A 25,572-nucleotide genomic window follows, 5' to 3' on the forward strand; every position below is an offset into this window, starting at 1 on the left:
GCTCTTTCACAGGTGGACCTGACTGTCTGGCATGGGTTAAGCATGTGACTAGACTAGTGTAGTGTGTGGTGGGTAGGTGAATTGGGCAGGTCTTAGATTTGTGTCGTCCACAGGGATATAATCACTGTGACAAAGTGTTGGAAGTAGGCGTGAAATAGGGATGAATGAGGACGATGTGTAGATTGAATGGCTGGTGGAATATCACTTTAGAAAGGATAGGAACCCTTTTTGGGTAGGATGTCCCTCTTTTCTGGACCTGATGATAGTAGTCAAAGCCCTGGTGAAGGACATGGTTCAGTTGCCACAGTCCAGGATGTTATTGGGTTAAGACAGGATGCTCTATTGCACCTGGTTAGTTGGAGTATTAGAGGTGAGTGCGCATATGGCATTGGCATGAGAAATTTGTTTTGGCAGACCTTCAGCATATTAGAGAACGGACTCTAGTTCATGCTAAATCAATTCCAGATTCAGCCATGTCAATAAGAGATAAATAAAACAAGAATCTTAGGAAACAATTAGTGACAATACAGTTAAGGTGAATCACCACGTCATTTCATGCAGATATCTGTAAGGTGAAATATAAGTCTGTTAGTAATGATATATAGGCTATTTTGTCACATTGCTTTACAGCCAGGACAGCTTTTATGCATATTCAAAATTGGCCAAGTATCTGGCTCATGCACTTAGGGTTCCATACAATCTTATATATTCCATACAATCTTATATATATAGACAGTTCATCCATTCTGGGAATCAAATCTATTTCTGATTTTTTTCTACTTATCGACACTGATATTGGCAATATATTGCTCCCAGGAATTCCAAGCCTTTTGAGAATGTTTTAATTTAAATGTTTGAAGTAGGATAATAAATAATAAAAGAAATAGTTTTTCATGTGATATAATTACAAATAAACAATTTCAGATTTTTTCCTTTACATATTCTGTGAAGCCTTCCTTTTTGCTATATTTCATGATTCTACACCAATGGAAAGTACCCTACAGGTTTTGAGGAGAAAGTTTGTGAGCATCAAAATATGTGACATAAATGGCCATATCTTTTGGCTAATTAACTTACAAGCTACCATTTGCATAAATTTCAAGAGAAACCATTCCTGAGAAAATGGGGATTAATAGATGGACAGGTAGACTGACAGTCTTATAACAAATGACAATTTTTTCCATGTACAGATAAACAATTTTCAGATTCTTTTCATTTGGTTGTACTGTGAAACATTGTTCCTTGGCAAATTTGATGATTCTAGGTCAACGGGTGGTATCCTGTAAGTTTTGATGAATGAGTTTTTGAGTATCAAAATGTGTTGATGTGAATGGCCATATCTTTTGATTTCATTGGCTTTGAAGCTTACATTTACTACACCATCCAGTGACAGTATCTTAGTATTTGACATAAATTTCAACTTGATACATCTATCCATTCCTGATGAAAATGGATCTTAACAGACGGACAAACAGTCTGCAATTTTTTTTTACAATTTACAGTTCTTTTTCTTTTGGCTGTACTATGAAACATCCCTTGTTGACAAATTTGATTGTTCTAGATCAATGGGAAGTACCCTGTAGGTTTTAATGAGTGATGTTAGACCTTAATATGTGACATAAATTTCAACTTAATATGTCTACCCAAAATAAGGTAGTTTAACAGATGAATGGAAGACAGACAATCTGATAACAGAATGAGATTTTCACTCTGCAGCGGAGTGTGCGCTGATATGAAACTTCCTGGCAGATTAAAACTGTGTGCCAGACCAAGACTCGAACTCGGGACCTTTGCCTTTCGCGGGCAAGTGCTTGGTAGAGCAGTTGCCCGCGAAAGGCAAAGGTCCCGAGTTCGAGTCTCGTTCCGGCACACAGTTTTAATCTGCCAGGAAGTTTCAATCTGATAGCAAATAACAATTTTTTTTCATGTTTTGTAATTACAAATTAACAATTTTCAGATTTTTTTTCCCTTTGGTTGTGATGAAACCTTTATTCTTGTCAGAGTTCTTGATTCTACGTCAACGGGAAGTACCTTGTAGCTTTTGATGAGTTAGTTTGCTAGTATCAAAATATCTTATATAAATGGCTGTATGTTTTGATTGCACTGACGTAAAAAACTTCACTCCTTTTACATCACCTTAATATGAAACATAAAATTCAATGTGATATGTCAACCTGTTCCTGAAAAAATGTATTTGAACAGTTGGACAGATAGAGATACAGACAAGAAACTTATCCTATTAGGGTTCCATTTTTACTGATTGTGATATGGAACCCTAAAAAGGAAGCATGTTTTTGGAGCACAGTTTTCTTCCATTGTTAAAATTTAGAAAAATCAGAGATTGATAGCTGACTTCTGTCCTCAGCAACTGTAACTCTGTCAAAGGCACAGCATCACCATTTATTATAAGGCACATCACATTTTTACTTTAAATAGTGTGGCATTGTTGTTAAATGTACTAAGACCAGAAACTCCATAAAAATAATTCTCTAGACAGTCTTGGTTCAGCCTATCAGTCAAAGCATAAGGTGGTCGCATGTTTCTTATATCAATAGACCAGTGACACAGTTCAAGAACGCCAAAAATATTTTCTAAAATTCTAAAAGACTTTCTCTTCATACTACATCATAGTCAAGCAAACATACAAAAATCTTCTCCCGCTTTTTAAGGTTGAGATCACATGCACTTCTCAGTAAAGTCTTCTCATCTTTGGGATATCTCAAGTTTGCTTTGTGATGTGTAGTAGTTCAGTAAAATTACTTTCATGTTTCCTGCAGCATACTTGTGCTGTGTGACATGAAAGTAACTGTGCAGCAATTCTCACACACTGGCATGAAGATCGAAGAACATTCCAGTGCACCTCTGAAATATGAAACACAGTTGAGATTGCCATTTGATGATCCATTGGATCTTGTATTAACTTCTTTGTTGGGCCATTACATGTGGCAAAATGAATCCTTTATCTAGAAAGTAGTTTCTTAGCAATTTCAATGAGGGATAAACACATCTCACAATCTGCAGACTTTGAGAAACGCAGTTTATTTGTCTGCTTGTGTCTGTGTATGTGCGGATGGATATGTGTGTGTGTGCGGGTGTATACCTGTCCTTTTTTCCCCCTAAGGTAACTCTTTCCGCTCCCAGGATTGGAATGACTCCTTACCCTCTCCCTTAAAACCCACATCCTTTCGTCTTTCCCTCTCCTTCCCTCTTTCCTGATGAAGCAACCGTTTGTTGCGAAAGCTTGAATTTTGTGTGTCTATCAACCTGCCAGCACTTTTGTTTGTTAAGTCACATCATCTTTGTTTTTAGATATATTTTCCCACGTGGAATGTTAAGACGAAAGGATGTGGGTTTTAAAGGAGAGGGTAAGGAGTCCTTCCAATCCCGGGAGCGGAAAGACTTACCTTAGGGGGAAAAAAGGACAGGTATACACTCGCGCGCACACCCACACATATCCATCCGCGCATACACAGACACAAACAGACATTTGTAAAGGCAAAGAGTTTGGGCAGAGATGTCAGTCGAGGCGGAAGTACAGAAGCAAAGATGTTGTTGAAAGACAGGTGAGGTATGAATGGCGGCGACTTGAAATTAGCGGAGGTTGAGGCCTGGCGGATAACGAGAAGAGAGGATATACTGTAGGGCAAGTTCCCATCTCCGGAGTTCTGACAGGTTGGTGTTAATGGGAAGTATCCAGATAACCCGGACGGTGTAACACTATGCCAAGATGTGCTGGCCGTGCACCAAGGCATGTTTAGCCACAGGGTGATCCTCATTACCAACAAACACTGTCTGCCTGTGGCCATTCATGCGAATGGAAAGTTGGTTGCTGGTCATTCCCACATAGAGAGCTTCACAGTGTAGGCAGGTCAGTTGGTAAATCACGTGGGTGCTTTCACACGTGGCTCTGCCTTTCATCGTGTACACCTTCTGGGTTACAGGACTAGAGTAGGTGGTGGTGGGAGGGTGCATGGGACAGGTTTTACACCAGGGCCGGTTACAAGGGTAGGAGCCAGAGGGTAGGGAAGGTGGTTTGGGGATTTTATAGGTATGAACTAAGAGGTTACGAAGGTTAGGTGGACGGCGGAAAGACACTCTTGGTGGAGTGGGGAGGATTTCATGAAGGATGGATCTCATTTCAGGGCAGGATTTGAGGAAGTCGTATCCCTGCTGGAGAGCTGCAGTCAGAGTCTGATCCAGTCCCGGAAAGTATCCTGTCACAAGTGGGGCACTTTTGTGGTTCTTCTGTGGGAGGTTCTGGGTTTGAGGGGATGAGGAAGTCGCTCTGGTTATTTGCTTCTGTACCAGGTCGGGAGGGTAGTTGCGGGATGCGAAAGCTATTTTCAGGTTGTTGGTGTAATGGCTCAGGGAGGGACTGGAGCAAATTAGTTTGCCACGAAGACCTAGGCTGTAGGGAAGGGACCGTTTGATGTGGAATGGGTGGCAGCTGTCATAATGGAGGTACTGTTGCTTGTTCGTGGGTTTGATGTGGATGGACGTGTGAAGCTGGCCATTGGACAGATGGAGGTCAACGTCAAGGAAAGTGGCATGGGATTTGGAGTATGACCAGGTGAATCTGATGGAACCAAAGGAGTTGAGGTTGGAGAGGAAATTCTGGAGTTCTTCTTCACTGTGAGTCCAGATCATGAAGATGTCATCAATAAATCTGTACCAAACTTTGGGTTGGCAGGCCTGGGTAACAAAGAAGGCTTCCTCTAAGTGACCCATGAATAATTTGGCGTACAAGGGGGCCATCCTGGTACCCATGGCTGTTCCCTTTAATTGTTGGTATGTCTGGCCTTCAAAAGTGAAGAAGTTGTGGGTCAGGATGAAGCTGGCTAAGGTAATGAGGAAAGAGGTTTTAGGTAGGGTGGCACGTGATCGGCGTGAAAGGAAGTGCTCCATCGCAGTGAGGCCCTGGACGTGCGGAATATTTGTGTATAAGGAAGTGGCATCAATGGTTACAAGGATGGTTTCTGGGGGTAACACATTGGGTAAGGATTCCAGGCGTTCGAGAAAGTGGTTGGTGTCTTTGATGAAGGATGGGAGACTGCATGTAATGGGTTGAAAGTGTTAATATACATAGGCAGAGATACGTTCTGTGGGGGCTTGGTAACCAGCTACAATGGGGCAGCCGGGATGATTGGGTTTGTGAATTTTAGGAAGAAGGTGGAAGGTAGGGATGCGGGGTGTCGGTGGGGTCAGGAGGTTGATGGAATCAGGTGAAATGTTTTGTAGGGGGCCTAAGGTTCTGAGGATACCTTGAAGCTCTGCCTGGACATCAGGAATGGGATTACCTTGGCAAACTTTGTATGTGGTGTTGTCTGAAAGCTGACGCAGTCCCTCAGCCACATACTCCCGACGATCAAGTACCACGGTCGTGGAACCCTTGTCCGCCGGAAGAATGGCGATGGATCGGTCAGCCTTCAGACCACGCATAGCCTGGGCTTCAGCAGTGGTGATGTTGGGAGTAGGATTAAGGTTTTTTAAGAAGGATCGAGAGGTACGGCTGGAAGTCATAAATTCCTGGAAGGTTTGGAGATGGTGATTTTGAGGAAGAGGAGGTGGGTCCCGCTGTGATGGAGGACAGAACTGTTCCAGGCAGGGTTCAATTTGGATAGTGTCTTGGGGAGTTGGATCATTAGGAGTAGGATTAAGATCATTCTTCTTCATGGCAAAGTGATATTTCCAGCAGAGAGTACGAGTGTAGGACAGTAAATCTTTGACGAGGGCTGTTTGGTTGAATCTGGGAGTGGGGCTGAAGGTGAGGCCTTTGGATAGGACAGAGGTTTCGTCTTGGGCGAGAGGTTTGGAGGAAAGGTTAACTACTGAATTAGGGTGTTGTGGTTCCAGATTGTGTTGATTGGAATTTTGAGGTTTTTTTTTGGGGGGGGGGGGGGTGGAGCTGGAAGTGGGAGATTGAGTAGATGGGAGAGACTGGGTTTGTGTGCAATGAGAGGAGGTTGAGGTTTGGTGGAAAGGTTGTGAAGGGTGAGTGAGTTGCCTTTCCGGAGGCGGGAAACCAGGAGATTGAATAGTTTTTTGAGGTGGAGGGTGGCGTGCTGTTCTAATTTGCATTTGGCCTGTAGGAGGATGTTCTGAACAGCCGGTGTGGATGTGGGAGAGGAAAGATTGAGGACTTTTAATAGATAGGAGTTGACGGGTGTGTTCATTGGCTGAGTTGATGTGTAAGTGAAGGATTAGGTGGGTGAGGGCAATGGATTGTTCAGTTTGGAACTGGTATAGGGACTGATGGAAAGAAGGGTTGCAGCCAGAGATGGGAACTTTAAGTGTGAGGCCTTTGGGGGTAATGCCAAATGTCAGACAAGCCTGAGAAAATAAAATATGGGAGCGTAATCTGGCTAGGGCGAAGGCATGTTTGCGGAGGGAATGTAAATAAAATTTAATGGGGTTGTTGTGGGGGTGTTGTGAGGGTGACATGGTATTAGAAGGGCGGAAAGTGTAACATGAGGCTGAAATGAAAATGAAAATAAAAATATATGGGGAGAGATAAAGGTGAACTAGAAAGCAACTGGAGATCTGGTGTGAAAAACGGTGAAAAAGTGTTGGTTAAAGCTGGGCTATGTTGATCCTGTGGTGAACTTGGGTTGGTAGACAACGATGTGCACAAAGGTTAGGTGGTTGTGTTGCCGCCAAAACACGTTAAAGGGTTACACGCAGTTTTTTCGAAATTTTCCCGAATTTCTGCAACCTTTAACGTGTGTTGGCGGCAACACAACCACCTAACCTTTGTGCACATCATTGTCTACCAACCCCAGTTCACCACAGGATCAACATAGCCCAGCTTTAACCAACACTTTTTCACCGTTTTTCACACCAGATCTCCAGTTGCTTTCTAGTTCACCTTTATCTCTCCCCATATATTTTTATTTTCATTTTCATTTCAGCCTCATGTTACACTTTCCACCTTCTAATACCATGTCACCCTCACAACACCCCCACAGCGACCCCATTAAGTTTTATTTACATTCCCTCCGCAAACATGCCTTCGCCCTAGCCAGATTATGCTCCCATATTTTATTTTCTCAGGCTTGTCTGACGTTTGGCATTGCCCCCAAAGGCCTCACACTTAAAGTTCCCATCTCTGGCTGCAATCCTTCTTTCCATCAGTCCCTATACCAGTTCCAAACTCAACAATCCATTGCCCTCACCCACCTAATCCTTCACCTACACATCAACTCAGCCAATGAACACACCCGTCAACTCCTATCTATTAAAAGTCCTCAATCTTTCCTCTCCCACATCCACACCGGCTGTTCAGAACATCCTCCTACAGGCCAACCGCAAATTAGAACAGCACGCCACCCTCCACCTCAAAAAACTATCTAATCTCCTGGTTTCCCACCTCCGGAAAGGCAACTCACTCACCCTTCACATCCTTTCCAGCAAACCTCAACCTCCTCTCATTGCACACAAACCCAGTCTCTCCCATCTACTCAATCTCCCACTTCCAGCTCCACTCCCTCCAAAACCTCAAAATTCCAATCAATACAATCTGGAACCACAACACCTTAATTCAGTAGTTAACCTTTCCTCCAAACCTCTCTCCCAATCCGAAACCTCTGTCCTATTCCAAGGCCTCACCTTCAGCCCCACTCCCAGATTCAACCAAACAGCCCTTGTCAAAGATTTACTGTCTTACACTCGTACTCTCTGCTGGAAATATCACTTTGCCACAAAGAAGAATGATCCTAATCCTACTCCTAATGATCCAACTCCCCAAGACACTATCCAAATTGAACCCTGCCTGGAACAGTTCCGTCCTCCATCACAGCGGGACCCACCTTCTCTTCCTCAAAATCACCCTCTCCAAACCTTCCAGGAATTTATGACTTCCAGCCTTGCCTCTCAATCCTTCTTAAAAAACCTTAATCCTACTCCCAACATCACCACTGCTGAAGCCCAGGCTATCCGTGATCTGAAGGCTGACCGATCCATCGCCATTCTTCCTGCGGACAAGGGTTCCACGACCGTGGTACTTGATCGTCGGGAGTATGTGGCTGAGGGACTGCGTCAGCTTTCAGACAACACCACATACAAAGTTTGCCAAGGTAATCCCATTCCTGATGTCCAGGCGGAGCTTCAAAGTATCCTCAGAACCTTAGGCCCCCTACAAAACCTTTCACCTGACTCCATCAACCTCTTCACTCCACTGACACCCCGCATCCCTACCTTCTACCTTCTTCCTAAAATTCACAAACCCAATCATCCTGGCCGCCCCATTGTATCTGGTTACCAAGCCCCCACAGAACGTATCTCTGCCTATGTAGATCAACACCTTCAACCCATTACATACAGTCTCCCAGCCTTCATCAAAGACACCAACCTCTTTCTCAAACACCTGGAATCCTTACCCAATCTGTTACCCAGAGAAACCATCCTTGTAACCATTGATGCCACTTCCTTATATACAAATATTCCGCACGTCCAGGGCCTCGCTGCGATGGAGCGCTTCCTTTCACGCCGATCACCTGCCACCCTACCTAAAACCTCTTTCCTCATTACCTTAGCCAGCTTCTTCCTGACCCACAACTTCTTCACTTTTGAAGGCCAGACATACCAACAATTAAAGGGAACAGCCATGGGTACCAGGATGGCCCCCTCGTACGCCAACCTATTCATGGGTCGCTTAGAGGAAGCCTTCTTTGTTACCCAGGCCTGCCAACCCAAAGTTTGGTACAGATTTATTGATGACATCTTCATGATCTGGACTCACAGTGAAGAAGAACTCCAGAATTTCCTCTCCAACCTCAACTCCTTTGCTTACGTCAGATTCACCTGGTCCTACTCCAAATCCCATGCCACTTTCCTTGACGTTGACCTCCATCTGTCCAATGGCCAGCTTCACACGTCCGTCCACATCAAACCCAAGGACAAGCAACAGTACCTCCATTACAACAGCTGCCACCCATTCCACATCAAACGGTCCCTTCCCTACAGCCTAGGTCTTCGTGGCAAACGAATCTGCTCCAGTCCGGAATCCCTGAACCATTACACCAACAACCTGAAAACAGCTTTCGCATCCCACAACTACACCTCCCGACATGGTACCGAGGCAAATAACCAGAGCGACTTCCTCATCCCCTCAAACCCAGAACCTCCCACAGAAGAACCACAAAAGTGCCCCACTTGTGACAGGATACTTTCCGAGACTGGATCAGACTCTGAATGCAGCTCTCCAGCAGTGATATGACTTCCTCAAATCCTGCCCTGAAATGAGATCCATCCTTCATGAAATCCTCCCCACTCCACCAAGAGTGTCTTTCCGCCGTCCACCTAACCTTCGTAACCTGTTAGTTCATCCCTATGAAATCCCCAAACCACCTTCCCTACCCTCTGGCTCCTACCCTAGTAACCGCCCCTGTTGTAAAACCTGTCCCATGCACCCTCCCACCACCACCTACTCCAGTCCTGTAACCCGGAAGGTGTACACGATCAAAGGCAGAGCCACGTGTGAAAGCACCCACGTGATTTACCAATTGACCTGTCTACACTGTGAAGCTTTCTATGTGGGAATGACCAGCAACCAATTGTCCATTCGCATGAATGGCCGCAGGCAGACAGTGTTTGTTGGTAATGAGAATCACTCTGTGGCTAAACATGCCTTGGTGCATGGCCAGCACATCTTGGCACAGTGTTACACCGTCTGGGTTATCTGGATATTTCCCACTTACACCAACCTGTCAGAACTCCGGAGATGGGAACTTGCCCTTCAGTATATCCTCTCTTCTCGTTATCCGCCAGGCCTCAATCTCCGCTAATTTCTAGTTGCCGCCGTTCATACCTCACCTGTCTTTCAACAACATCTTTGCCTCTGTACTTCCACCTCGACTGACATCTCTGCCCACACTCTTTGCCTTTACAAATGTCTGCTTGTGTCTGTGTATGCGCGGATGGATATGTGTGTGTGTGTGTGTGTGTGTGTGTGTGTGTGTGTGTGTGTGTGTGTGTATACTTGTTCTTTTTTCCCCCTAAGGTAAGTCTTTCCACTCCCGGGATTGGAATGACTCCTTACCCTCTCCCTTAAAAAGTGTCTGCAGGATGATCTGGGATGAGCTCCAGCAATTATTCTGATTACACACTTCTTTTGTGGAATAAACACTCTTTTACTCAATGATGAGTTACCCCAGAATATGATTCCATATGAAAGCAGAGAATGAAAATAGGTGCGTTAAGCTACTTTACTGAGTTGTATGTAGCCAAAATTTGCAATGACCCTAATAGCATAAGTAGCTGAACTCAAACATTTCAGCAGATCTTCAGTGTGTTTTTTCCACTTTTTAATGCGCTTCTGTCTGTTTTAATTATTTGGGAGTTGATCGTCTGGTTTTAAACTTTCTTTGCTTTTTGCGTTTAATTTGATTGGGAAACCGTTGAGATTGAACATAACATATACATGGATGGACATGAGAAATGAAAGGTTGCAATAAATTTTTCATCTGTGATTATTACTTTACGTATGAAATATTCTGTTGCAGATTAATAAAAATTAATTTCTTTGAATATTCTAAAATAATTATTCAAGTTTTACTTTTATTAAGTACTAAAGCTGTTTGTGCAAGAACGAAAATATTATTGTCCATCGAACTTAGCAAACATTTTCACGTTGCAGTGGATTTTTGGTTTAACTGGATATACCCCGACTGGCTATGAAGCATAAGACTATCTTTACCATATGAAAATGTTTTCTTTTTTATACTCTCATGAAAATTATCCAGTTTTAAATACACTTTACGATATGTTCAGAATTTATCACTTTTTTTAATGAAAACTTACAAAAGCTGCAGCTTGTCTCCACCTGTGAATGCACAAGATAAAATCTACTATCTCCTTTTATTCTGCATCTGGAATGCTGTGAAAAGAAACGCTTTATTATTTTTGTTCATCTCTACCTGTACCCTTTTTAAGATGTGGTTGTTACTGTGATTGTATATTGAAATCCGCCACTGCTGCAGACTGCTTGCTCACGGCTCAGCTGCACACCACCAGCGATATCCAATAAAATGCTGAAATTTCTTAAATAAAATGGGTAATGTCTGGTGCCCACGTAGCAGTAATTGTGACAAACAGATTTTACTGGATAAATATATTTTAACAGAAACAATTAAAATCTTTACACACCTTTTACAATCCCAGCTACAAATGGCGTCGATCATCGACTTACGACAAATGAAAACTACTTAAGTGCCTAATGCAATGTCACGGGTCCCTCTCCCATTCAATCCGTGCAGAAGACAAGTGATTCTATTACAATATATTGCCTATTTCTATCTTAACTAAATATTGTACAGTCTTTGTCATTTTGATTACATATCATTTCTTCTGTGGCGGTTTTCACATCCTCCACCACAGATAGTATTTTACACTCTTTGAATAATCATTTATAATAGCAAAATTCATTTTTATCTTTTTCCTCACAAAATTAAGTGTCCTTTAGAAATTCAATTAGCAGAAATACATATAAATTATTTGTTACAGTGAAGATTGTACATCAAAATGTTCTTTTAATTTTCACTTTGGATGCGTGCTGCCAGAGAATGTTACATTGCCGCCTGGCAGCATTTGGCGAACAGTTTTTTGACACGTTTGACACAATGCTGCCATTAACGTTCTTACTACCATTGTCCTTTGGTTTGTGAACATTTATACTTCACTTATGGGATGACCATTTCTTAGCCCAGGGTTATATTATCTTTTACGGCTCCCCCATTTGGGCAAGGTGCAAACAGGAAACCTGGGTGAAACTATGCCGGAGCCCAGCCATTCCAAATGGTTCGTAATTGGATTTAGTCATTTTTCCCATTAAACACTTTTATGTACATTAACAGTCTATAATCAAATGTCACATGATAACACTGTCACATACATTGATATTATAGTTTGTTGTGTAAACGTCTCTCTCGTACTTACTATGTCATGATATTACTTCAGTTTTTCATATCTTTTGACCTATCGCGTCAGTTTGTAAATGTTATTCATACGACTCTTTGTCGTCAATGTTTCATCACAACACATGGTTTTACTGGGTTCATTGTGCTAAATCATTTACATATATTATCTACAGTCAATGTTTTTAGACTTTAAACACAGCATATGTTAAGTGTCTTTTGCATAAATCGTGTTCATACAAATGTTTCTCGTGATATTTTATTTGGATTGTTTTGGCAAATGTTTAATTACACATCGACAATGACATATTTGTCAAGCGGCGTTAAGTAATTGTTGCATGACGCTCTACGCGTCGCGTCATGTCGGCCCCCGCTGAGGTCGATGCCCGTGGTGTTGACAGCCACGGTGCGGAGAAGCGTGGCACAGTCGCAGCTGCTTCGTGCCGCCACGGCCACTATGTGATTGAAGTTACTGCAGACACGTGTTGCAGTCCAGACTCCCAGCGTGCCCTCTTGTTGTGGTACCCCATCAAACGTGGAACAAATTCCCACACAGTGTACTATTCTTACTGACATAAGTTTTAGCTGTGGGAGAGAATGCACACGGTTAGCGGTAGTTTTCATTTAGTAGGCCTTCACTGATCTGGTTTGGACAATGTCGTTTGGGTATGATAACATGTTTCACTGGCCACACAATATCCCTACAACAAGACATGACTCTGTCATCCGTCACACGCAAGTTTATATCACACTATAAATATATCTCCGCAGTCAATGTGCTTCCACAGCGTCCCTTGACATACAAAGACTTTTTTTTTTTTTTTTTTTTGGCATTAATAATCTCGCAACTTATTGCTGTATTCTTAACAGTCACTGTCTGTCTCTGCTACACAATACTTCATTTGATCTCATAGGTCTTTGAGTACAATGTCCATTATGCCATCTTTGTAACAGTACAATTGTAACTAAGTTTTTCGTTTATATTAAAGGTGTGTGACATTTGCATACATGGTTACATTTCCAGTATTTTTCCTTTCTCTGTTTGCCCGGTTATCACCCATTTTATTCTTAAGCAGACTTTACTTGCGCATCCGAACCGGATTCAGGCGTATTGTTCAGTAACTATTTTATATGTATATATAAAAAACATCATCACATTTTACGTACTGGTTCCTACATGACTACAGTGTAGTTTCTGTAGGGGAAGATTGGCTTCATAAGTTTTGGGTAGCTATTCTTATGTGTGCAATTCACACGTGCTCCAATTGGAGCTTTAATTATTCGTAACTTTGTTACCTCAATTGGGTTTATTGCCATTGACTTTGCCTCCAGTGGTGTACTCAGCTCACTACTGGTTGCATTATTGCCTTTCATAATATAACTTCAAAACATAATTGTCTCAGGGTTTTTTAACACTAATATCATTCTGGCTTCAATAAAAATCTTATATTTTACATCTACACACACACACACATAATTGAAAAATTGTTCCAACAAATGCTTTAGCTTTTTACACATATTAAAGATTGTCCACCACATAAATTGTTTTCTAGCAAATTGTTTATTTCGACTGTCCTCCTTAACATCTTTACACAACAGATTATTGCACCTTGACATCAGTTTAGCTTTGTGCAATCATTTAGAGCATGTAAATTTTATCACCATTCAAAGAAGAAAAACACAAATAATCCTAGAAAAAGGGAAACACAAACATATCCTTATAGCTAAATATTTCTACACTCCAGTATGTTCTCTATACACGTAATATATTACTACTGGTCATTCATTGTACGAATAATTTTACATCCTTTTGAGGGTACGGCCCCCGCACTTTCCCCGACTGAGGATATGCTAATAAGTGACTACACTCATGTGGCACTCTGATTATTTTAAAAGGTCCAGTATATACTAACTGCCACTTTTTTTGTGCATCTCCATTTGCACTGAATTGACCACTTTGTACATCCGGATAATAGAGATCCCTTCCTAAATTATCTAAATGTAGTATCCATTGATTCCCACATTTGACACTAATCTCATTACGGCTGGGCACAAGTACCTCCTCAGATTTCAGCATGGGCAATTCCACTCTTCTACCTGAATTCATTAAACTTAATTTTCCCAGAGAAAGGTCAATAACAGTGTCCCTTTCTCTCAAGAAGTCTACACCCAAGATGCAGGCTACCTTCAAACCCTTTACTATTAAGAACGAGCACACTATGGCTTCGCTTCCTATATACATTTCCACCTGCGCTTGCTGTTTGATTACCTGTCCCTGTGCACTAATGGGTCCAGTGATTCTGCAATTATTCACAGGAAAAGTCGGCATATTCCTTTCTCTTCCCAGCACCTTGAATAACTTCATGCTCATAACACTGACAGTGGCACCTGTATCCACTATAGCCTTCACTTCAATGTCATTGATTTTGACCTCTAGTATCGCCTGCACCTTTTCATTGTGTTCTCTTAAACATGTATGTGCTTCAGTCAATAGCTCCTGCCCCATCTGTATTCCGTCATTGTACCTTAGTATATAGATTTCAGGTATCTCGTATTGTGTCAAATTGCTCTCGCTCCATTCCTCGGCCGACGATGGAGAGTGTATCTCGGCCGCACTTTGTTTGTTGGATTGCTGGTTGTCGACATGCAAGGATGTTCCATGTCATTGACCTCCACTAGATGTACAGTTTGGTGCGCCAGCCGCCACGGTTGCGCAATTGGCGCATTTTGTGTTATTGGCCTGCTATTATTGTATCGCTCGTCGTTTTGCCGCTCCGGGCTAGGCCTGCAATTCTGTTGCCAGGTTCGGTTTCCATCACTGTAATTATTGTTATGCCATGGACCTCTGGAATTTTTCCATTGGCTATTTCCTGCGTGTCCAGCTTCGTACCGGTCATCGAACCTCCGTTTCCTATCGTTATTGAATGGTGGACCATTGCCGTTTCGGTTCCTCCCATTATTCCTGTTTTGCACAAATTCCTGCTGTTTATTGTTTCCTCCGCCGTTTCCACAATTAGTGTTTGGCGTATTATTATTTCGGTCATTTCTGTATCTGGAGCCATTATTTCTCGCCTGATCAGATGCTGCCTTTACGTCTTCTTGAATAAGATCAATGGAGTCAAGAACAGACAAAAAGTGCTCCATGTCATTTTCTGGCACATATATGAGTTTTTCTTTTGCATGGATTGGTAAGTGCGACTTTAAGAGAGTTGTTAGATCTCTTGCTGAAATTTGTTCATCCCAGTAGCGGGTTTTATTTATATATTTTTCGAAATATTTCCTTAAATTTCCTAGGTGTTGGGAATATGGCTCTGGGCAGTGAACTTCTTTACGCAATCGCTTGGGTGTATGCATGCTGACCAGTACTTTGCCAAAAATGCTTTCTCAAATTGTTCGTAGATTGTGCAGTTGTCAGCTGCTTTTGTCGCCCACAATGCGGCATCCCTTTGTATATATGACATCATGTTCTGTATTTATTGAGCATGGCTCCATACATTGGGTAAGATGTTCCTAAATCCTTTTATAAACACGACAGGGTGGACAGATCTTTGTGTGGTAAAGATCTGTAACTGTCTATTCTTTATGAGACTTTCTTCGATCACCATTTTCGAATGATACTTATTTACTTCACCCGCGTCAGTTGCCTGCTCCATCTCGCAGTCATATCTTTTCGCCTCAGTATTTAAATGCTCATCATTGTTGGGCCTGGCAAACGTTCGTGCATTTCCGTACGTTTCCGTACTTGTCGGAATCACCGACTTCCGCACGGTACGTCTGTCACTCTGTGACAGTTCTTTCTCAAGTTCGTCCATACGTCTGCTGATATTCCACTGCCATTGTGGAATATCATTGTGTAGTATTCGTTTAAGGTTCTACACTTCTTTATTCGACCCTAAGTCTTTTCCTTCTACTGCTGCTTGTACCTTTTCATCATTTTTTTTTTTCAATGTTAGTGTCTTTCTTCTCTAACCACGTATTAAATTCCTTTTCAGTTTTATTGGCTTGTTCACACAGTTTTTGATCTATGACTTGTGTCATATCTATTTCTAGTTTCTCCATTCGGTTGGCCAGTACACCTATATCATCAACTATGCTGGTATTGGCCACCTGTAGGTTATTAACCTTTTCACTCAGTTCTTGTATGGCTTTCGTGATTGCTTCATAATTCTGCTTTAAGCTAGCAATCTCGCTCTGCATAACTTCAAGCGCATTAGTTGCCGGTCTCTCTTTTGTTGTTTCTGATCACGTTCTGCCTGCTGAGTGTCATGCTCTGCCTGTTGTTGGGCAAACCTAACCTGAAAATTGAGCATGCCTTCTAACATTGCTTGTACCGACTGCCCCCCTGACACCTCACCACTCTCTGGTTTGTGTCCTGTTTGCGTGGGTGGTACAGTTTCTTTACTTCCTATTGGAGTACTGGCAGGCAGTGGCACCATTCCTAGCACCTCTGCCCCCAGATTCTCACATTGTATATCCTCAAATAAATTGCTAGTGCTACTCAGAGCCCCACCTTCTACTTCAACATCACTGCTTACTGATTGCTGTTCCGAATCCATACTAATGTTCACGCACAAAAAATGGTCATTCCTTGTAATCACACTACACACTAAGATAACTAATTACTTTCACTTGGTCCTGTTGTATTCACTATTCACAAACTACAAGCACACCATTAATGATTTGAGAACACTGCAATGGAGCTACTCCACTACCAACAGGACAACTACACCGTAGTCTTACCTCTCCTTGATTTATCGTGGCGTGCCACTGCCCCCTGGTACTGTGGTAGGTACTATTTCTTAATGGTATGTGATCTTGTCTTTAGCCTCTCTCTCGATGTTGAGTTTTCTCATGTAAAAGATCATTTACACAGATTACCACACAGTACAGATTGTATAACACATAGAACACATTTGAAAGCGATTAATCTTTTTACAACAAAGTTCAATCGCATCGAATCCCAAACTATTTCTCAGTTATTGTGGCCACTGCATATTCGGGCCCCACGTTGGGTGCCAGTTTAATGCGATTCTGTCTGTTTTAATTATTTGGGAGTTGAGCATCTGGTTTTAAACTTTCTTTGCTTTTTGCATTTAATTTGATTGGGAAACCGTTGAGATTGAACGTAACATACACATGGATGGACATGAGAAAAGAAAGGTTGCAATAAATTTTTCATCTGTGATTATTACTTTACGTATGAAATATTCTGTTGCAGATTAATAAAAATTAATTTCTTTGAATATTCTAAAATAATTATTCAAGTTTTACTTTTATTAAGTACTAAAGCTGTTTGTGCAAGAACAAAAATATTATTGTACATCAAAATTAGCAAACATTTTCACGTTGCAGTGGATTTTTGGTTTAACTGGATATACCCCGACTAGCTTTGAAGCATAAGACTATCTTTACCATATGAAAATGTTTTCTTTTTTATATTGCTAAGCTCTCATGAAAATTATCCAGTTTTAAATACACTTTACGATATGTTCAGAATTTATCACTTTTTTTAATGAAAATTTACAAAAGCTGCAGCTTGTCTCCACCTGTGAATGCACAAGATAAAATCTACTATCTCCTTTTATTCTGCATCTGGAATGCTGTGAAAAGAAACACTTTATTATTTTCGTTCATCTCTACCTGTACCCTTTTTAGGATGTGGTTGTTATTGCGATCGTATATTGAAATCTGCCACTGCTGCCGACTGCTTGCTCCCGGCGCAGCTGCACACCGCCAGCGATATCCAATAAAATGCTGAAATTTCTTAAATAAAATGGGTAATGTCTGGTGCCAACATAGCAGTAATTGTGACAAACAGATTTTACTGGATGAATATATTTTAACAGAAACAATTAAAATCTTTACACACCTTTTACAATCCCAGCTACAAATGGCGTCGATCATCGACTTACGACAAATGAAAACTACTTAAGAGCCTAATGCAGCGTCACGGGCCCATCTCCCATTCAGTCCATGCAGAAGACAAGTGATTCTATTACAATATATTGCCTATTTCTATCTTAACTAAATATTGTACAGTCTTTGTCATTTTGATTACATATCATTTCTTCTGTGGCGGTTTTCACATCCTCCACCACAGATAGTATTTTACACTCTTTGAATAATCATTTATGATAGTAAAATTCATATTTATCTATTTTCTCACAAAATTAAGTGTCCTTTTGAAATTCAATTAGCAGAAATACGTATAAATTATTTGTTACAGTGAACATTGTACATCAAAATGTTCTTTTAATTTTCACTTTGGATGCGTGCTACCAGAGAACGTTACAAGTTCAACCCCTCATCAATGCGTACACTTAGAAATTTTGAATATTCTACCTTAGCTACCGATTTCTGATCAAAGTCTATATTTATTAATGGTATCATTCCATTTACTGTGTGGGACTGTATATACTGTGTTTTGTCAAAGTTTAATGAGAGCCCATTTGCAGAGAACCACTTAATGATTTTCTGAAAAACATAGTATATAGTTTCACCAGTTAATTCTTGTCTGTTGGCTGTGATAGCTATACTTTTATCATCAGCAAAAAGTACCAGCTTTGCATCTTCGTGAATATAGAATGGCAAGTCATTAATGTATATTAAGAACAACAGAGGACCCAAGACCGAACCTTGCAGCACCCCATTCTTGATTGTTTCCCAGTTTGAGAAATCACCAGTTTTTTGCGTATTATGTGAACTGCTTATTTCAACTTTCTGCACTCTTCAAGTTAGGTATGATTTAAACTATTTCAGTGCTGTCCCATTAATACCACAGTACTTGAGCTTATCTAGAAGTATTCCATGATTTACACAATCAAAAGCCTTTGAGAGATCACAAAAAATCCCAACGGGTGTCTTCTGGTTACTCAGAGCATTTAATATTTCATTAGTGAAAGTATATATAGCATTTTCTGTTGAAAATCTTTCTGGAAACCAAACTGACATTTTGTTAAAACTTTATTTTTACAAAGGTGTGAAGCTACTGTACAATACATTACTTTTTGAAGAATTTTGGATAAGGCAGTCAGAAGAGAGATTGGGTGGTAATTATTGACAATAGATGTATCCTCTCTTTTATGCAGTGGTTTAACAATGGCATACTTGAATCTACCTGGGAAAATACCGTGCTTCAGAGAGCTATTACGTATGTGGCTAAGAATCCCACTTATCTCTTGGGAACAAGCTTTTATTATACTGCTGAAAATGTCATCAATTCCATGTGAGCTTTTTTTATTGAGAGAGTTTATTATCTTCCTAATTTCGGAAGGAGAAGTGGGTGGAATTTCAGTTGTATCAAATTATGTGGGTAAGGCCTCTTCCATTAACTGCCTTGCTTCTTCTAATGAACATTTAGATGCTATTTTCTCTACAACATTTAAAAAATGATTATTCAGAATGTTTTCGACTTCTGGCTTGTTATTTGTCATGTTTCCATTCACTTTGATGGTAATACCATCATCCTGTACTCTTGGTTGCCCTGTCTCCCTTGTAATAATATTCCAAATTGTTTTGCTTTTGTTATCAGAGGTATTAATCTCAGACATGATGCACATGCTTCTGGACTTTTTAATAACCTTTCTTAATGTAGCACAGTAGTTTTTATAATATTTGGCTGTTTCTGGGTCATTACTCTTTCTTGTTGTTAGATACAGTTCTCTTTTGTGGTTACAAGATATTTTTATTCCTTTAGCAAGCCAAGGTTTTTTGCATGGTTTCTTATAATCAGATTTAACTACTTTCTTGGGGAAACAGTTTTCAAATTCTCTTACAAATGTATCATGAAATAAGTTATATTTTAAATTAGTATCAGGTTCCTTGTACACCTCATCCCAGTCTAACTGCTGAAGATTTTCCCTGAAATTTTTAATTGTTGAGTCATTAATTAAATGCACAACTTTGGAGGGTAGTTTTGAATTACTGAATGGAGCTATGTAATATACTGTAACTAGCTGAGCACCATGATCAGGAAGGCCATTCTCAACAGGACAAGAATTTATGTTTTTAAACTTATCTTGGTCTATAGAAGTTTTATCTATCAATGTGCTGCTGTCCTTTACTACGCGAGTAGGAAAATCAATGACTGATGTTAAATTGAAAGAACCGAGCAAGACTTCTAGGTCATTCTTCCTATTACACTCTTTCAATGAATCAACATTGAAGTCCCCACAAATAATAATTTGCTTTCCCCTATCTGACAGATAGCACAACAAGGCATCCAAGTTTTCCAGGAATAAATGAAAGTTTCCTGAAGGGGACCTATATACTGTTACAATTATAAAAGAGCCCTCTTTCAGTTTAAGTTGACAGTCACATGCTTCTATATGTTGCTCCTAGACAAAACTTTTTACACAGTGATAACTTTTGACATAAATGGCAACTCCTCCTCTCACCTTATTCTCTCTACTCATATGTGCAGCTAGTTTATAACCACTGACATATACCTTTTCCATATCAGACACAATGTGATGCTCAGACAGGCATAGTATATCTATTACATTATCAGATTCAATGTCATCTAAATAAACCAGGAGCTCATCTACTTTATTCTTCAATTCCTGAATATTTTGGTGAAAAATGGTAACACAATTTTTTCTTTACTTTTGTGAGAATCTACTTTTTTCTTTAATCCATCAATATTTTGGTTAAATATGGTAACATTATTATTTACTCTACTGTTGTGAAAATCTTGTGAGTTTTTGACCTCTTTAGCACCTGCCTGCCTGAACTTCTCATTGGACACTGATATTAGTCTACTTTTTATGTCCACCTTGCTCTCTGTCATGGGTTATTTTGCTGCCTAGGTAGCAGAATTCCTTAACTTCATCATCACCAGTTCTGATGTTAAGCCTCTCACTGTTCTCATTTCTGCCACTCCTATTACTTTCATCTTTCCCTGATTAACTCTCAATCCATATTCTGTACTCATTAGATTGTTCATTCCATACAATAGATCCTGGAATTCTTCACTTTCGCTGAGGTTAGCAATGTGATCAGCAAATCTTATAATTGACATACTTTCACCTTGAACTTTAACCCCACTCTTGAACTGTTCTTTTGTTTCTGCCATTGCTTCTTTGCTGTGTAGACTACACAGTAGAGGTGAAAGACAAAACCGCACCTCATACCCATTTTAATCTGAGCACTTTATTCATGGTCTTCCAATCTTACTGTCCTTTCTTGGTTCTTCTGCACACTGTATATTAACCATCCTTCCCTATAACATAATCCTATTTTTCTCAGAATCTTCAACATCTTGCCTCATTTTACATTTTACATGGTTCAACACTTTTTCCAAGTCAAACAATCCTATGAACATGAACATGTCATGATTCTTTTTCAGACTTTCTTTCATTATCAGCTGCAATTCCAGAAATACCTTCCTTTGTGATGCCTCTACCTTTCCTAAAGCCAAACTGATCATCATCTAACACATACTCAATTTTCTTTTCTATTCTTCTGTACATTATTCCTGTCAGCAACTTGGATGCATGAGCTGTTAAACTGATTGTGTGATAGTTCTCACATTTGTTGGCTCTTGAAATCTTTGAAATTCTGTGGATGATATTTTTCTGAAAGTCTGATGTTATATTCCCAGTCTCATACATTCTACACACCAACATGAATAATAAGTCTTCCAAAGCTCTTTTAAATTTTCATTCGAATACTGGATCCCCTATCTCCTCCATATCAATTCCTCTTTCTTCTTCTATCACGTCATCAGGCAAGACTTCCCCCTCTTAGAGTCCTTATTCAGTGTACTTCTTCCATCTATCTGACCTCTTCTTTGCATTTAACAGTGGTGTTCCCCTCACACTTGTTATATTACTGTCCTTGCTTTTAATTTCACTAAAAGTTGTTTTGACCTTTCTTTATGCTAAGTCAGTCCCTCTGACAATCGTTTCATTTTCAGTTTCTTCACATTTTTCTTGCAGCCATTTTGCTTTCTCTTTCCTGCACTTCCTGTTTATTTCATTCGTAAATGACTTGTATTTCTGTTTCCTGAATATCCCAAACCATTTTAGTACTTCCTTCTTTTGTTGATCAACTGAAGTATGTCTTTTGTTACCAAAGGTTTCCTCACAGGTACATTCCTTGTACCTTTTTCTTTTGAACTTCTGTGATTGCCATTTTTAGAGATCTCCATTCCTCTTCAACTGAGCTGCCTATTGAGCCATTAATTATCACAGTATCCATAGCCCCAGAGAACTTCCCATATCCAGTTCTTTACTTACTAATTCTTCCTGCATATTCTCTTAAATTTCAGCCTACTCTTCATAATTACTAAGTTGCGATCTGTGTCTGTATTTGCTCCAGGGTATGCCATACAATACAATATCTTATTTCATAAGCTCTGCCTGATCATGATGTGATCTGACTGAAATCTTCCCTTATGTTCTGGCCTTTTCCTAGTATATCTCTTCCTCTTGTGATTCTTGGACAGAGTATTCACTATTACTAACTGAAATGTATTGCAGAACTCAATTTGTCTTTCTCCTCTCTCATTCCTACTACCAAGCCCATATTTTCCACTAGCTCTTTCTTCTGCATTCCAATCCCTTGTGACTACAAGATGTTCATTTTCCTTTATGTACTGAATTACCCATTCAGTGTCCTATTATACTTTCTTTCTCTCTTCATCTTCTGCTTGTGACATTGGCATCTATATCTGAACTATTGTTGATGTTGGTTTGCTATCAATAATTCTGATGAGAACAACCCTATCACTGAACTGTCACAGTAACTCACTCTTTTCCCTACCTCCATATTTTTAATGAATCCTACTCCCATTTTATCAGTTGCTGTTGCTGCTGATATTACCCTATACTCATTTGACCAGAAATCCTTGTCTTCTTTCCATTTCACATCACTGACAACCACTATATATAGATTGAGCCATAGCATTTCCCTTTGCAGATGTTCAAACTTCTGACATTCCATGTCCCAACACTTAAAACGTTCTTTAACGATCAATATTAATTTTATCGAAGGTAAGATAAGTTACTGACTCAAGGTTTTAAACAGTTGTGTTCTAGTTCTAATTGAGTTTTTTACCTCTTTTAAATCCTCAGACTACCCTCGAGCGTTCAACAGCAGGAGAAGGGATACTTCTGTCTCCTCATAATTGTTTACTTTTTGCAGAAGTGCTCTTAGTAACAGTAACCTTTGCAGAAGAGACCAGTACAGACCATAAAATTTTTTATCATCAGATGCGTGTCACACTGGGCACCTGTTTAACCATCTATTTGTATTATAATAATAATTATGCCAAAGATAGAAATGACGTGAATGTATTGACTTCAACACTTCAGTATGTCCCACTGAAGATGTGTCGCTTAGTACACTGAAGTACCTGTCAGGTAACATTGCCTTCAAATGCAAGGACATTAACATTTCATAGTGTGATCAAACAGGAAAGTGTCAGTCTGTTGCACAAGGAAATTGAGGATCATGACTGGATTACTGTGATTTCTAAAGGAGATCTCACATTTTCAACACCTGAATGGCTGACTACACCTAATCCAAGCATATTTTTACAACTTTCGATGAAGGTAGGATTCCAGTGTGTAAAAATGTGATGAAATACTAACATACATGACTCATTCTCAATTTGCTGAAAATAACTAGTCATTTTCTTATACATGAGGACAAGCTCAGGTTTAGACTTTTAAATAGGATAGCAAAATGGGAACTATTAAAAAGAATGCAGTAAGAAAAAACAATCTCTGTACTTTGTTGCTTTCAGCGTCAACAGGTTAAAAATTCGGTACTAATATCCTGTAAGGTAATATCAATGTTATTAACTTGCATAACATATTTGCTATGAAACATTACCATGATGAAAATGGTATTCATGTTTATTTGATAATTATTGTAAATATAAGGAACTATAAAGCCAACTCTGCAACATTCTGCTAATTAGAGTAACCTTACCCTATTTTAATACTGTTGATATATGGTGCTTTTAGCATCACCACTTAGTAAACAGTAGTCATTTAAAATATACCAGAGCTAAAAAGTACTATTTTTTGTGATCAGTACAAGAAATAGTCTAGAAATGACATTAGGGTCACACAAAGCACAATGGAGAACTGAAGTCCACAGCACTGTTGTCTCCCTAGTGTCATCAGAGAGCCCTGATCAGTGGCAGCATAGTAACTGGGACTAGCCTCCTTGTTAAATTTCTTTCTACCTTGCAGAAGCTACATAATTTAAAAAGAACATGTGGGTAAGCAAGGGGATTCAATTTTAAAAACTAATTCAAAGGGCAGTAAGGAGCAAAATTTATGAATGTTTCATTAACAATATTTGTTTCCTTTGCATTTTAACATTCTTTCTCTCCTTTACATAACTAAAAAAAAAAAATCTCCATTTCAACATTTTTAATGCTTTTAGACTTCCCAAGTTTATATATATATAGTCTCAGAGACAAGCCATAAAAGCCACTGTAACAGCACTATCACAAAGTACAATGTTGGATATTAATCAGATGATAAAAACTAAAGCAAATACACATTACTAATAAAATATTATATTACTTTGTAATTATTGCTTTTAATGTAATTAAAGAAAAGACTCTTTACACAGTTGTGCTGTGGGCTGACTAAGTAATAAAGCCTATAAGCTGATTAGCTTATGTGATTTATTACTACCATTATTTATAGTCACAGTCTTGTGTAGTATAGAGACAAAAAGACAAAATATATTTTTTGAGAATGTTACTGTAAGCAAATTACAGTACTGTCTTCCTTACTTTTACTCATACATGTTTAGTGCTGTTATACCATCATGAGCTTTTTTTTTTTTATTCAGTGTAAAGCTTGGTTATGAGAGATAATCAAATTACATAAAAATAATAAAGTTATGTAATTAAGTTTTCGTTCGCTGTATGCAGACCTGACACACACTGAAATCCGTGCACAGTATTACTGCTGGAGGAAGCAGAACAAAATGGTGCAGCCCACTGGCAGAGTGGAGTAGTGTACAGTTATTCACTTCCTGCATTTGAAGGGTAACAAAGCTGGAAAATCTATATCGAGTTTGTGGAAGTGTACGACAACAGTGCGCCATCATATGATCCAGTTGTTAGATGGTTGAGGGGGTGTAGGATGTCAAACAGGCCGACTTGGAGCAAGAGATGCACCACAGGACATTTCAATTTCCAGTGTCTATACTTTTACAAATAAATTCATAAAACTTTGTCAGCATGACCAGGAAGGATTCAGAATTCACATTTATAGTAGTGGAAGTTCTAAAACATAACGAAGTAATTTTTTTTATGTGTGAAATTTCATCATTTTTTCCACTTGCTAATGGCAGCATTTGTTGCTATAGGTACATTTTTCTTCATAAGTAAGAGAGATTCTTCGATGAATTTTGCAGAGCATACAAACCATACTTAAAGATGTATGAAACTCTAGACTTTTCCAAATCTATTAAAAACTGTGGTAAAAATTGAGGTAATTAACTATAAAATTTGTGTTTTTTCTAAACATGAAGTTTAAAATATAACAGTTCATTCGTTTTTTCATAAATTAAATAAATTCTAGAGTTTCATGCACCTGTGAATGTGGTATGTATGCTGTGCAAAATTCATCGAAGAATCTCTCTAACTTATGAAGAAAAGTGTACCTATAGCAACAAATGTAGCCATTAGTAA

The 25,572-nt window shown here is 39.6% G+C and overlaps 1 protein-coding gene across 2 annotated transcripts in view; it reads left to right on the forward strand.

Moving 5' to 3' along the window:
* LOC124607449 (DNA mismatch repair protein Msh3-like) overlaps nucleotides 1-25,572 on the forward strand; it is a 365,016-nt gene that overhangs the window by 294,365 nt on the left and 45,079 nt on the right. The gene's annotated exons all lie outside the window — the stretch shown is intronic.

This window comes from Schistocerca americana, chromosome 3 (genome assembly GCF_021461395.2).
Source record: "Schistocerca americana isolate TAMUIC-IGC-003095 chromosome 3, iqSchAmer2.1, whole genome shotgun sequence".
In the NCBI taxonomy this organism is placed as follows: Eukaryota; Metazoa; Arthropoda; class Insecta; order Orthoptera; family Acrididae; genus Schistocerca; species Schistocerca americana.